Here is a 16,023-nt window from a genome sequence, read left to right on the forward strand (position 1 = left end):
ATTACAGCCACGCGTCCGTAGGTGTACCTGGTAGAGCCAGACGGCTCTGAACAGCTCAATTCTAGGAGCCAAATTCAGACAAAATTATAACTGGCTGTAAACAGGGCTTTGTGAGATGTGCAGACAATTTTAATAATACCTGGAGCCACCAGACTCACCTACAATAACTGATTTCATTTGGAGAAATCTATACAAAAACTGTTTTGGTACAGCCTACAGTAAACAAGCTTTTGTTTTATCCTCCTCCTCCCCATGTTAATTGTGACAGATACAGCCTGACATCATTGTAATCTGGGAAACAGATAGTTAGGAAAGGAATTGCAGCCACACCAGCACCTAGCTTTCATCTGACTTCTTTCTGCTCTTTGATCTCTTAGTTGGCTAATTAAGAAGCTTGACTCAGCACCCTACCAAAAGAGGTGGTGCCTTTTTTCCATACCTGTGACCCTCAGAAAGAACAATCTGTGTACTCACGTTCAGTGAAAGAGGCATTGCTTATGAGTCTTTCAGCTCTGTTCATTTAGGTGACCATATAAATGTGTGCTGTGTTCTACCGTGGACCCTCCTCCTTCTGCGTTTCCTATTTTAAGATGAATTGAGGGGGAAAAAAAATATAAGCCTTGACATTACATTTTGCAAAGGAAGCAAATGTGCTCCTCCCTAAATCTAAATGAATGGCCTTTTAAGGTGACTGCTGAATTAAATTCCTGTATGATGAAATCAACAGGCATGAGAAAGTTCTTATTTCCGAAAAAGAAAAATGCTGCAGAGAAAAAAAAACAACCCACCAACAAAAAAATCAGCCAGTATGTGATTGCAGGGCTGAGAGCTGAATAGGAGCTGTTTACACTGACTCAATAAAGATACTTTACTCAGCTTTGGTAGTAAGGCAGCTTCACAGGCTGAAGGGAAATGGGGATATACATATTCTGAGCCTGCTAAGCTTCTCTAATGCAAGACATGTGCATTTTGCTGAAGTTGTGAAATACCTCATCTAGAAGAAAGATGACTGAAACCCCAAGAACACCTTTCTGTTGATCATACATTACATACTTCTGTCATACTTTGAGGAGTACTGTATGCAGCCAACATCAGTCTTTATACATATATGCCTGTAAGGTATGCAGCTAAAACCTAATTTCTGTGAAGACCTAAAATACCCTTAAGACAGAGTAAAAATAATCTCATTAGGGGAATGGGGCACGTCTGGACATTCTCAGGATAGAAACTCCACCGAAGCACAGCCTGTCGCTTTACCCTCACAGGGGGAAATCACAGGGAACCAAACCACCATGAAATGCAAAAATTAAACAGTCTCCCTGCAGTCTTGAAAAAAAGAGCCAGAGACCTCCATGAAGGCCATAAATTTTGTAAAGCTCAGGAGGTCACCAATGGTTGATTAACACTAGTGAAGCACTTTTCTCTCATTTTTCACAGTGATATTGCAGAAACATGAGAATACAATGGACATGAAATCTGGCTCCAGTTTTTTACCTCTCCTTATGCCTGCTGCCCCAATGTAACCCTAAAAATCTGGGTCCTTCCTCCAGGTCTTCCATTGTTGGGACTTCTCCTGTGGCTGACTTGTTGATAGAAATAATAGCTTTAGGGCAGGAGAAGTCCTTTAAGATGTTGGTATTTTTATTATTATTCCATCACCCAGACTTGCGTTAAGTAAGGTTAGACCAAGCAGTGATAAAACACTGATGTCTTATCTTAACTGTTCTCAGTGTTGCTACAGGCAATGGTGCTACACCAGAGATAACTGAACGTTAGGGGAGGGTGGCTATTTTAGACAAGCCTACATGTGCAGGAAGGAAGGGAATGTGACACCTTGTTACGGATTTAGTTTTAAGATAAATTAAGCAGAAAGCAATGATTTTCCTTTTTCAAACCTAATTCCTCCTATCACAGATTTACAGGTGGTAAATTAGTTACTTGGGCAGTACAAATAAGGAATGGAGAAGAAGCTGAATGATGGCTTGAAGTCACTTAGAGGCGAGTGACTTCTATCACAACAGGCAGGGGAACACTGCAGTCAAAGCTATTTTTTCTGTGTCATAATCTGGAGCTAACCCTGAACTGGATGTCTCAGCAGGGGACGTGACAGCACTACACCCTTTCAATTTCTCCTGTCTTCTTTGGTCTCTGTCTACTAAAAGAATGAATTCTGAGTTTTGGACCCTACATATATCTTATCCATAGCAACCACAACACTTCCCTCAGGTTTGCTAAAATGCAGGTCTGAAATTTAGATGAAAGAAGATAGATCTTCCCCCAATACTCTTAATTCTGAGCTTGACCAAAATTTAGAAGTAAACGTCTTTGTCAGCATCAGAGCTTCCCGATGGCCCTTCCTATCTTACAGCCTCCAGACTCTGGCTTAGCAACCCATGACCTTTGCTAGCAATCAGTGGGAAAGCACTGAAGAAAAATTGCTGAGTGATGACTCACTCTACCAGAGCTTGGTTGCCCTATCATTTTCTAATGCTGCTGATGGGAAGATATTTTCTATTGTGAGAGGCTTGTTTTCCTGCTCCATAGGAACAATGATCCATAAGGATTTCCTGAGGAGAGACTTCTTAAAGTAAATCTTCTTGTCTCTTAGACCCTGGAAGACTAACTGAATTACCCATTACCCAGTTACTTAAAACCTTCCTGTTCCCTCCTGCATTTTCAACACCTACTTTAATGCAGAAGACTCCTCACTGGACATAGGCACTGGGGAACAGGGAACTAATGAAAAACTTTCATAAATCAGCAGTGGAGGTGCAAAAATGTAGGACCCACTAGAGGAATCAGGGGGTTGAATAAAGCATGGAGGATTGCACTTGGAGTTGAGCAACTCAGTCCTGGCAACGCTGCAGTGTGAACTCTGGCTTGGAACAGCTGACCCTGATGTGGGTCATGGCAGAGGACTTCTTTCTTCTCTGATCAGAAATAGCACTTGGGGCTTCTTAAGACAGCAAAGGCATAACAGCAGTTAAGGTTTATCTGTTTGGGCAGAAGTCCCAAAGCCACTACATTCTTCTCCTTTTATTTACAGCCTTTGGTGATGACTCCTCTCCTCTGATGGCTGTAATGTTTCTCTGCAAGCACAGCTGGCTATTTGGGGTGGCTGACACGCAGAGCTGCACCTGCTAGAATAGATGCAAAGAAAAGAGATGTGTTCTGAGAGATACAAAGGCATTGTCTGACCCGTGAGGGACTGCATGGGCAAAACAGTTTGTTAAGACCATCCTGTGGGACCTCCTGCATTGACCATCTGCTGGCTCCTGGTTGGGTGACAGAAAGCCTTTCAGGATGCTACCAAACCTATAGAAATTACTCTCATCTGATGGTGAGTATTGGTAAATATGTGTGTGTGTGCCTTTAGATCGGTGGTGTGGAAGAGATGTCAGTCACACTGCATAGCTCACTATTGTCCCTTTTCCTACTCCCAGGAGGCTGGGAGAAGCAGCTGTACTGCAGAGATGCCAACCATCAGCAAAATACAGCAATTGTTTTATGAGTTTAATGCTATTTATCTTCTAATTTATTTACCAGAGATACATGTATTGCTCAATGAAAGCCAGTTTGCTGAGGAGAAAAGTCTTAAAAACACCTTTCCATTTGCTAATGTATTTTTCTTTTCAAATAGTTTTTTTGTTTGTTTTAGAATATCTAAGCTTCATTAAAAAAAAAAAAAAAAAAAGAAAAATAAACAAGCAAGTGAGAGTGGAGAGCTCAGAGAGCTCAAGCTGAGAGAAGATGGGAGCAGGCAATTGAAAGCAGGCAAGCCAGGTCTCATCTTCTTGTTTCTAACTACTTGCCCTACCAAGGACAGGAGCCCCCGTTGCTCTGGAATTGTATGGTCCCTGCTCCAAAGGCTCACATGCTGAGGGGTGAACGGTCATTTTGTGTAACTGTATCTGAAGGAGTTCAGTCTGATCTCCAGACTAATGTGAGAAAGTCACTGCCTTGGTATTTGCCAGCCCAGGTACTGCAATCTCCTCTGCGTTTGCTACAGGTATTTGTAATGGCTGAGACCCCACGGCAAGCACTGCCAACCTCTGTACCAAGTGGAATTAATTGCAGGATAGAGGCCCACTGTGGAACAGATAAGAGGGATCTAGAAAAATGACGGAGGCCAGACAGCATTAGATAAATGATGGTGAGAAAGCCTGCATTAACAGCAGTAATGTAGCTGTGTTTCCTGAAAGCCGAGCAAGAAATGTCCCTAGTGTGGACATACTTCTTGTTGGCCAAAATGCATTCTGAATTCCTCAATTATCAAGCAGGAAGTGGTAAAATCCATCAGACAAATGAACAATGTGTTATTTTTTCCAACATTAAAAATACATTTTAGGTCATAACTATTACTGAAAAAACATCTTATGGCCAATCAGATTTTTTTTTTCTGCCACACTAAATTTTTCAGTGATGTAGAGCAAGTGGAATTTCTGTGCAGAAAGATGTGTTTTAGAAGCTGTGTTTCCATACAGATCAGTACTTTACCTAATATGTGCATTATTCAAAAGTCCTCACTGCTCTTTCAAAATTTTTTTCAAATAGAAATCAAATTTTAGTAACTTCCCAGTCAAGTAATCAGAGAGGAAAGCAGAATTATAATAGCCATGAGTTTTGTGCTTTGTGTAAACAGCTGGAGTTAGGTAATTTCTGGTTCATTTTTGTCACTTTGTGTGATTTTGTCTAATTTGCACCACGAGTGAAGTCAGTGTTGACTCTGTACCACAACAGGTACAGCCTTGTACCTACCTTGCCTTGGTTGGCTGTTCTGAGAGCCTCCTACCAAGATTTCCTGTTGCCTCCATTTTAGAGCAGTTCTGTCTTTTCCCTGACGACTGGAAGTTAGTAAGACCCAGCAGATGCTGCTGCCTGAGTTCAGTCAGCAGAGTAACACTGTGATTCCTTTCAGCTTCCTTGCTTGTACATCAAGAGGAAGGAGGATGCTAACTTTATAACTTCTCCCCATTGTGCCCCAGAGGTTAGGCACCTTGCCATATACAGATGTTATCAAAAATGGAATCATTTTATAAATAAACTGTGAATTAACGACTGTCTATATAAATGTATGCTTTGGTTCAAGACTGATGTATTCCATTCTTTGAGAACATTCTCTAAATAAACTGAATGTTTTCATTTTATACTTTGTTATGATTTATCACATTGTGGTTTATTTAAGGCTTTCAATGCTCTCTCTTCCATTTGCTGAACTTTAGACATGGAATTAAAATACACTTGACTGCACAGTCTTCCTTTATATTCAAAGAAGAAGCCATGTAGCTATCACATAGGATTAAGACATCCTACATTAAAACCCTGTCACTTTTGCAACTGCATTTATGCAAGAAGACAACAGTAGCTAATGGGTCCATCTAAGACATTGAGTTGAATGGACAATCTTTTCATAGCTGTGGTAATTATGAATACTCTGAAAAAGGCTGCTTTGCCAGTGGTAGCCCAAGAAAATTGAATACTGTTCTGTTGCAAAAAAATGCTCTGCAAGTATTCAGCCATCTTATTCCATTACATGCCATTACAAAAAAACAGTGACTTGTTTATTCATTGGAAGTTCATGTACATACACTACATCTTTTGACAGTCCATAAATACTGCTTTAGCCTGCTTTCTGTCAAAGGCACAGGCTCAAGCTAAAAACCTTTCTAAAGGATTACTTCTCCATTTGTCCTTTATGGACAGACCATAGCACTAATAGATGCATGATCCCAAATTTAAGTGATCCTCATTCTTTCATACAGGTTCCAACAGCCACCTTTGCTGTCTGGACTCAGGCACAACAGTGTTATGGGGTGATCCACCCATCTGCAGGAAAAGGTTTTCTTTCTTACATCCCCCAAAACATCAGGATCAAACTTTCAAGTCTGTCCAAACCAACTTTTTCAAGAAGTAGGGGTTTCCAGGAAAAAATATTAATGGTGTTGAGATATCTTCACAAAAAACTCTTTCTGTTGTTACCAAACCTATCAACTTCCATTTGGTATTTAGTTATGCCTTAAATAATTTAATTTCTGTCTTCTAATGATTCATATAACTATATAGTGCTGCCAAGTGAATTCCATTACCATGGGGACATTTGCAGACATTTTAAATAGTTGAGATAAATACAATAAACTAGAAAAAAACACCAAGAAATAAATTGATATAAAATGGGAGATCACTGGCTCATGAACTGGAGTGAAATAAACTGCATTTTTGAACCAGTTAGTCAACTCAACAGTAACTGCACAAGTTGCTTAATAATACACTAGAGGTAGAACAGTACTGCATTCTCTCTGCAATAAAGTAGCCAAAATACTTTTTAAAGAAAGGTCATATGGACAAATACTTGCTTCCTACACAACTGAACCCTCTTTTGATAACATTCAATTTTCCAGCTAGGCATTTCAAGGAAATAAAGAATACACAGAAACTGGCATGTAAGTGTCATGTCCAACAGACTCTATCAGAGTATCCTTTATGAAGATGAGTAATATCTGAAGACAGGCATGGCCATTACAAATACTACAAAATTAATAAAACATGCAGTCATACATCTAAGCATTTCAGGTCTGTCTATCTATCTATCTATCTATCTATCTATCTATCTATCTATCTATCTATCTTTTATTTAGTATATTGTATAACAGAGGTGTTCCCATGCACTCCATGAGCAAAAGATTAACTACCAAAAAGTGCTATCAATATAAAATCAAACGGTACATGTTTCCCATATATTTGACTACAATTTTTTACCATGGTTTTTAGAGGACTTTGGGCATTACGTTGAATTGTTAAGGGGGAAAAAAAAAAAAGTGTTGGCAAGGAGTTTAGAAACATCCTGTGTAGGAAGAGTCCATGCTGCCAGTTTATCCAAGAAGGACACTTAATGAGCTCATGACCCAGAAGTTGTTTCAAAAAATATATTTTTGATATTATGCAAATAACCCCAACCCTTATTTTTCCATACTTCCATGTGGATTCTGTGTTTTGCATTAAAATTTACACACTGTAAGGATTGTGTTTAAAATCTGGCTCTGTAACAAGCACATAATTTCTTCAAAAACTCTGTAACACTCTAACTTTCTGTTATTACAACACCACAAGAACCTTCCTTATCTGGAAACTAAGGATAAGTTTTGAGTTATGCTAATGGATCTACTTTGAAACAAGCTCTTGAAATATTCTTGGCTTATATAGGGGATTCATCATCAAAAAGACCATTATCTCCCATTATGAATCCCAAATGTCTACATAACTGATTCTTTCAGAACTGTGCTCTATTTCTAGTATTGCTCAGTCATCATAGCAAAATCACTAAGTACTTTCCTCCTTATGTAAAACAGTTGTTCAAAATATTGCAATTCAGAATATAAATACAAAGAAGTAATCTGAATTAAGTTTCAGCATTTTCCTTTTTCTATGTTTCTAGGGTTTTTTTCCACATTATGCACCAATAATTTAACTAAATGGAATGAACCATAATGTATTTTGAGTATTTCTGTACTCTTATACTAATATTTTAGCAGTTTATGGTTCTCTCACAAAATATAGTTTTGAGATTTTTTTTTCTTTAATAGAGAACTATGACTGTTCAAGATTGTATAATCCTTAAATTCCAAAATTCTCACTCTCACCAATGGCAATAACATTCAGTCAGACCTATGTGTAATATCGGATTCCAACTGTCACATATGGTTTAAGTAAAAAAAACAAACAAAGGAGTTTGCTTTTTACTTACTGATAAGTATTTCATGACACCTTTTGTTGCAAAAGACAAGTGAGTAGCTGTACTGGATTAACTGGAGCTATATGCATAGGTGTGTTCAGCTCAATGACTGCCACTAGATAAACTATCAGCAAAGCCCAAAAGACAGAGACAAACAAGTCATCCTCTGACAAAAGCAGGAGACGAAACCAGGCAGAGAACTATAAAAGTTTTTATTCATTGATTCTAGCCCAGGAACTCAACGGCTAGTTTAGGCTAGACTCTAGGGATCAAATGCATAAGGAGTACCTGAAACTGAAATTTGCAACTGAGTGTCTGAAAAGTGACTTTCAGGAGGTTTTGTAGAGGTGATGTCTGGTGCTGAGACACCAATAATTTTGTTCATACAGAGCAGCTTCTCAGAAAAACCAGGAAGGATGGTATGACTACCTTGGACAAATTACACGTATTTGTGTGGTAGATTAGACAGGAGTGGTGGTACAAGTCCTTCTCTATGTGAAATCCTTTGCTCCTAAAGGTCATGCCAAAACAATTAATTTTGGTTAATCAATTCATTTAAGTGCCAGGTGCAGCCTCCAAGGACAGATCTGGGAGCTAAGTCACGTGCTAGGTAGGCACAGCAGCACAAGGGTAAGTGCACTGGTGGACTCAGGACCTGCCTACCCAGAGAGAGCAGAGTCCAGGCTGGTCCAACTTGAGACACTTTGGAATGAGTTTGGAGAGGAATCCAGATTGCAGGCATGCCAATAGCTATAACAGAAGCTACAGTCACATTTTTACAGGTAAAGGAAACAGAACAAAGTGACAAAGTGATTAAAATGCCAGTAAGTGGCACAATATGCAACACTTGGCTTCAGCTGCTCAGCGTTTGTACCCAAGGCCTTGATGTGCATACTGCTACCTCAAGTCTAATGTCAAGTACTAGATGTACTGCTGCTTTAGTGTGTGCAAAGACAAAGCCTGATTCAATGCTCCTAGGCTGATGTAGATGTCCTTTAATCAAAAGGGAACAACTGCAAAATACAAAGGCAGACTGCTGGGGCCTCAGTGGCACAGAGTACACAGGACTTGTTTCTCATCAGAGCCTGTCATTCACTTCACTTTTTATAGAAACAATGTCCTGATATAAGTAAAGGGAATGAAGAGCTGACTACTGTACATACAGAATTGATGTTTTAATTAATTCTGTAATATTTGATTTATTCTCTAATATTTTCCTTCTGGAATTTTAAAAAAACCCACTGTCTAGTGTTTATGCAGGAAATTAATTTTTATCTCATTAATTCATTTTAAGAAAAAAACATTTTTCTTTGGAAAAGCATAACTCCTTTCCTGAAATAAAAAATAAAAATAAAATAAAATAAAATAAAATAAAATAATTTTTTTTTAAAAAGGGCAATAAAATGTCATATTGCATTACATGTCTAAGTATCTTTTTTTCCCCTAATCTAATATGCAAAGTATGACAGCAGTACCTTATTCTAGGCTAGGAAGCACTTGGTGATGTGAATAGGCAGTGAGCCCAGTTGCCCGAAGGCCTCGCTCTCGCAGCAGTGGCAGCCCCAGCAGCCCCTTGGTGCCCTGCTCAGACACAACGGCTGCGCTGCTCCCTCACGATTACACATCTGGCTATAGGGAAACTCACAAGGATCTACCGAGACCTGCCCAACCCCAGTGGGGTTTACTCATTAACAAATAATCAAACGGAGAACTGGAATTACAGGACACGTGGCACACACGATCGCCTTGCTCCTGGTCATACCAGCAGTTGCTGCTACTGCCTGCAAGCAGAGGGGTGGAAGGGAAAGAGGGGCCTTTGCTCAAGGCTCTGATCCTTTGCTCAAGGCTCTGATTCCCTGGCTTAGGAAATGTATTTTTCAATCTGTCAGCTCACCAGCTTGCATCTGTGACTCCTGTACAAACAAAGCATTACATGGTGCATTTTTCAAATAGCTTAACACTACTGGAAACCTCCTACATCTCCCAAGACGCGAGTGTTTCACATGGATGAAGGAAACTGCCATGAAGGTTGTACCTCACCTCACTTAAGGAAGTAATCGTTGTTGGCATGAGTGTGGGGCTAAGGGTTAGGCTGCCTTCCTGCTTCTACTAAGCTATATTCCCTGCTACACCACTATAGCTGCACAAAGCAACCATTTTCTACCTTAAACAATAAGTGCATGTGTGTGCCTCTCACAAGGATCACATCATTGGGTCGTAATCTATCAAAGCCTCTTTCTTTAGATAATTGAAGTAATGGATGTATACCAGGACGATACAGTAAACACACTACAAAACAAGAGATGCTGTATTTTTCCTGTAGCAATTGTTCAATAGAAGCCTGTGTTCATAACTTTTACAGCATTCACTTGCTGGTGAATGTGGCTTTCTTATTGCTGCAGAGCAGTTTTTTAGAAAAGCAAATGGCAAAACTTAAAAGAGGGCCAAGAGGTGAACATTTAATTTTGCTTCATTTGCGTATCTGCAGAATAATCTTGTCGGCGGCAGCCAAAGACAACAGTCATGATGCAGGAATAATGATAGTTAGGACAGAATAATAGAATGGCCTGGGTTAGAAGAGGCTTTTAAAGATCATCTAGTTCTAAACTGCCTGCCATGAGCAGGGACATCTTCCACTAGACTGGATTGCTCAGAACTGCATCCAATCTGGCTTTGAACACTTCCAGGGATGGGGCAGCCATAACTTCCCTGGGCAGCCTGTTCCAGTACCTCACCACTCTCATAATAAATCATTTTCTCCATACAGATAATCTAAACCTACTTTCACTTTGAAGCCATTCCCCTTTGCCCTGTCACTACTTGCTCCAGTGAAAAATCCATCTTCTTCCTTGTAGGCTCCTTTCAGGTACTGAAGGCTGCAATCAGGTCACCCTGAAGCCTTCTCCAGGATGAAAAAAACCAGTTCTCTCAGCCTTTCCTCACAGGAGAGGTGCTCCATCCCTCTAGCTGGTTACTGTGCTGCTCATGAGTTTGCAAGGGTTGTTTCATGACAGCCCTCCTCCTCTGAGAACAGAAATGTCCCATAAATATAGGCCTGACTCTGGAAACATTAATTCAGGCAAATGACTGTGTACCTTTGGGGGTTGGTATGTCCCCAAAGGACAGGGTGAACAAACAGACAGATGTGACACCTGATTCCTCACATTACTGTCAGCATTTGTATTACTCCTATTTCTTGCAAAATGGCAGCATTTACAAAGAGATCAACCAACGTAAGTGGCAACAGGTGTCCAAGAGGCAACACAGTACAAGGACAAAAGGCACTTCTGGTCAACATGACAAGCAGGGGTCAAAGATTGGTCAAGACGCTGGTAGGCATTATTACAAACCTGAAATTTAAGGATTGGTTTGAAGAAGGACGCTGTGCTCATTATTCCCCACTGAGCATCCTCAGCCTCCGATCTTCCAAGAGCTAGACTGTAGAGAGGAGAAGGAATTCAGGACTTCACCCAGTTGGTGTAAGAAGACTGGTTGTTTCAGCAAGACTTTTCTTGGTGCACAAAGATCTGTCCCACTTGTACAGCAGCTCCAAAGGACGGTGCATACTTTGGACTGATTGAGCAAGCACGATTCAGTCTGGAGATGCACCATGTGCCCTACAAACCCAGGAGGAATTGGAGTTGCCATGCAGGAGCAAGTCAGCAGACTACAAGTGCAGCAATTCCACCACATCTCATGTTGGAGCTAATGCTGTGTGCAAACTTACCTAGTGAGTCACGTCTGCTTGCATTAAAAGAAATGCAAAAACAAAATAGTCTTCCTATGTCTCACTGGCAAGGAGAAACTGAAACTGGCTAGGCTGGTTGGGAACCAACCTGGAGGCAACCCTAGTTTGCAGATTTTCTAAATAAGGTGAGTGGCTTTTGTTTCTGTATCTGAAGACAAGAGGGACAGAGATGGGGGTTGAGTTATGGCAGGTAGTGTCCTACATTTAAGTTTGCAATGCTTTTTATTAATTTCACAAAAAAAAGAAGTCACAAAATTGTATCTTTCACATTTGAATCCAATAAATAGAATCTACGGAATCCTGAAATTTACTTGTTGAGATCAGTTTTTTAAAGTTCAATGACATATTTAATGAAGACTTTGCTTTTGAAGAGGAGAAGCAGATCACTATAGGAATGAAAAAAGTTTCAATTTATTATATTGTACGCAGAACACAGTATTTTTCAAACCTCAGGGATCCCTTTGCATTTGTTTTATTTGTTTATAGAAATTAACACAATTTTGCAGGATCTTGTGAAGCCTGTGAATTGCTGTATGAAAAGAAACACCCCCCACACTGCTATTCACAACCCAGAGAAATGGGACATTAACCTCACATAAAACCCATTGGCTTGCACCTTGCTTCCTCATTAGGCCTGTGCCAGTTTTGCAGTAGGTTTCAAAGGTGCAAGCTCACTTTTGTTTTTCCAACAATCAATCCACAAAGTACTGTTTTACTTAAAATGGAATTCATCAAAATTATAATTTCCTACTTGAAGATATCCCCATCAGTTACACGCTATTTTCTCAACATTGCATATCTGAAAACCAAGATAAATGTTTTTAAGCAATGTGAAGCCCGTATTACAAGAGAGAAAACAAGTACTATTTGTATTGTTTGATTCCCCACAATGTATTTTTATGGGAGAGCTGTGGGGACCATATTTTGCATTCAGTGAACAACTTCTGTGGTGTAAAATGTCTCTCTTTGTTATTCAAATAACCACAAAAGCAATGTAGCTCTATCTCAGTGCCATGGACATTACCACCTAAACCAACCAGAATGAAAAAAGGGTTATTTCTTACCTCATCTATTGTGAAAGACACGAATTTACGAGATAACATTTGGCAGTCCTGTGACCAATGATAATAAAAATCTCTTTCCCTTGGGCACCCAAGAACCACAGTATATTGTAACGCTTCCAGTTCTTAAACAGTGCTGAACCACATGGTGAAGGGCTGCATACCTCTCTGAAAACATTATGCATTTTCCTTGACGTCACAAAAAGTATTTGTTTATCAAATGAACAAAAAAAAAAAAAAAAAAAAAAAAAAAAAAAGGAAATACATTAGACATGAACTCTGTGAGAAACAAAGATAGGCAAAAGATAGGCAAACTTAGTGTCTTCACTGTTGCTCCTGCCCACCTGGCTGTGACTGCTGTGACAGAAATATTGCACTATTAAGAATTTTCCTCTTGCTATTGAAATGAAAATTGCTATTTTCATCTTCCCAGTACCAGGGCATGATGGTAAGATGTACTTTTAGTAATAGCAGCAACAAATGATATAACAAACAGTAAATTAATGTATTTTTACCTTTTTGCTAACCACCTTTCCCTATTAGAGAAATGCACTGTGCCACATGTGAAAGAAAAGGCCTGGAAAGGACCATACTTGAAAATCCCTGACACAAAAGAAAGTATGCTAAGTTTCAAATAGCACATCATAAATACAGGTCTCCACTATTCCAGTTTGGGCATAACATAACCCAGATTTTCAAAGGCTCTTGGAGCCTTTGGACAGATACCTACCCAAAACATTGAACGGAAATACAACACTGAGAGGTCTATTGGAATAGGAAAGGCAAAAGGCATGTTTCTGCCTCTCTTGGAATCCATGTTTTCCCATGTCCCTTCTGGCAGCAGCTTTTCCAAGGAGCCGGTTCAGGGTCCCAGGGCCGTCCCAGACCAGCCCGGGCAGGGGGTTTGGCAGCGGGATTTCAGGGCACCCAACCATCCCTTCAGCCACCTAGAGGGATTTTACCCAGTGCCTGCCAACAGCTGCTTTCAAATGGTCTGACTGTGTTTTGGTTAGGTTTTATTTTCACTGAGTCCTCATTCATTACGGGCACCTAATGGTGACTGTGTGTGTGGGGAGCAGCGACTCGAGCACTGCAGCGCCGCAGCCCGAGGCTCCCCGGGGTCAGGGCGGCTGAGGGGCCTGACTGGCTCTGCCCGTCCCGGTGCCGGTGTCCAGGCGGCCTCTCCCTGCACCGCCGGCGTGGGCGGCCACAGGGCCCGGCCCGCTTTAGGGCCCGGCCCGCTTCGGGCCCCGCCGGGCGCGCAGGGAGCGGCGCCGCTCCGAGCCCGGCCCGCCCTCAGGCCCGGCGCCATCTTTGTTCCGGGCAGCGCCCCCGCCCGCCGCGCGGCCCCGGCGCTCCCACCGCGCGCGCCCGGTTCCAAAATGGCGCCCGGGCCGTCCCTCTGTTCCCCGCCGCGGCGCGGGAGGAAATAACTGCGAGCCCGAGCCCGAGCCCGGGCTGGGAGGGGCGGGGGACAGACGTGGGGACCGTCAGCCGGAGGGGCTGAGCCGGAAGCCGCTGCGTGCTCGGAGAGGCGGGCGGGGAGCGTGTGAGGAGCTGGGCGGAGGCGGCCGGGGAGAAGGAGGAGGAGCGGGCGGAGGCGGCGGCGGGAGCGGAGCCGCTAAGTCCGTCCGGCCGGCCGCGGGAGCGCGTAGGCGCCGTGTGCGGAAGGGCCGCGGCCCCTCGGCGGAATCGGCGTAGGGGGCGTTGTAGGATCGCCGCCGGGTTGGCTGGCGGGAGGCGCTCGGGGAGGAGGGGGCGGCCCGCTCGGTGCCGCCGCGGCTGAGGGAGGCAGGGCGGGAGGACGAGCAGCAGCCGGAGCCCAGCGTCAGCAGCGGCAGCCGCACCGCCGCCGGCCAGCGCCATGGGTGAGTCTCCAGCCCGGGGCCCGGGCGCGGCCGGGGGTCTCCGCGATGGGTGGGCTGAGGGGCGGCGGGGAGGGGGGCACGGCGGGCACCGCTAGGCTCCATCCCATCCCGGCGGCCCCGCCGCGGGGCCCCCCGTCCCTCGGGCCGACCCCCGCCTTCCTCGTCCTCCTCCTCCTCCTCAGATGCGGCTCCAGCGCCCCGCGCCGCCGCCTCTCCCCCCCACCCCCCCGGTCACTTCCTGCCTCGCCGAAATTGTATAATGCCTGCGCGGGGCTGGGGGAGCCGGGCGGCCAGAATGCCGGAGATATTTCTTCTCCCTCGCTTTTCTCCCCTTCCCCCTCCATCCCGCTCCCTCCTCCCCCTTTTTCTCCTTTTGCGCCCAAATTTGGGAGGGAGGAATTTGCTGCTGCAGGAATTAAAGCAGCCTTTCAAATATGCGGGAGAGGAGCGGGTGGGACTGGGATCGCGAGAGGAGGGGGAAGGAAGGAAGGGGGCGCCCGTGCGCGGGTGGGAGCGTGTGTGGCAGCGGGAGCCCGCCAGCCTTCTCCTGCCTTTTTTTTTTTCTTTTTCCTTTTTTTTTTTCTTCTTTTCTTTTTTCTTTTCTTTTTTTTTTTTTTTTTTTTTTTTTAATTTTTTAATTTTTTATTTTATTTTATTTTATTTTTTTCCTCCTTCCTCTCTAGGGCATTTTTGGAGGGCTATATCTCGCTTGGGTCTGGCTTTTATTGCCCCGGCCCGTGGCCCTGCTGCAGCCCGAGGGGGCCTCGGCCGGTCGTTTGTAGAAAGGAGAAAGTAGAAATTACAATTTTCGAACAACTGCCCCCCGGGAGTCTGTATGAAACGCCTTTTTGAGCAGTTTCTGTTGGATCCGCTCGTTTAGCGAAGCAGTCTTGCAGAATAAATTGGAGGGTGACTGGGAAAAGGTTAGGGATTATGCACAAAGATTTTTTTAAATAAGTGACTTAAGGAAAAGCAGCTAAACTTATTTTAGCGTGAAGTTGTTGGCTTCACGCTGAACCAGTTATGTGCAAATGTAATTCCAAGAAAAGACAGCGTTCAGGAATCTTCTGCGTGCAGTTTGTGTGCCGCCTCCTGCAGATGTAATATCGCCGAACGGAAGACTGTCAGAACTGCCCATTCACTGAATGTTTTTTTCCTGGCCATTGTAATCTCCCTCTGACTGGCGGTGGCTTCAGGTTGTGCTCAGTGAAAGAAATGCTTCTATATGCAGAAATACCTATGGTCTGTATTAATATCATGGCCACAAAAATGTCAGTTTGTGTAAAATATGCAGGTTTTGCTCCCATGGAAGTTAGGTGGGCCACTGCTGTATATCTGGGCTTAAAAGGTAGACCATACCTTCTTATGGAAGTGAGGTTTTTTTGTAGCAATAGTTTCCCAGTGCTAAATGATAATTTAATTTATGACTAGAACTTTCACTGAGATATCAAACTAATATTATTCTTTATAATTCTGTATACATATAATAAAGTATTACGGCTGAAATGTTAGGAAATAAGGGAAGATGTATTATTGTGTAGTGTTTAGTATTTTTCACTTGATACCTGCTTAGTTTGTAGGATTACTAGCATCTTTAGTTGTTGATTTGTGAATATA

The sequence above is a fragment of the Zosterops lateralis genome (assembly GCF_965231275.1).
Source record: "Zosterops lateralis genome assembly, chromosome: 1".
In the NCBI taxonomy this organism is placed as follows: domain Eukaryota; kingdom Metazoa; phylum Chordata; class Aves; order Passeriformes; family Zosteropidae; genus Zosterops; species Zosterops lateralis.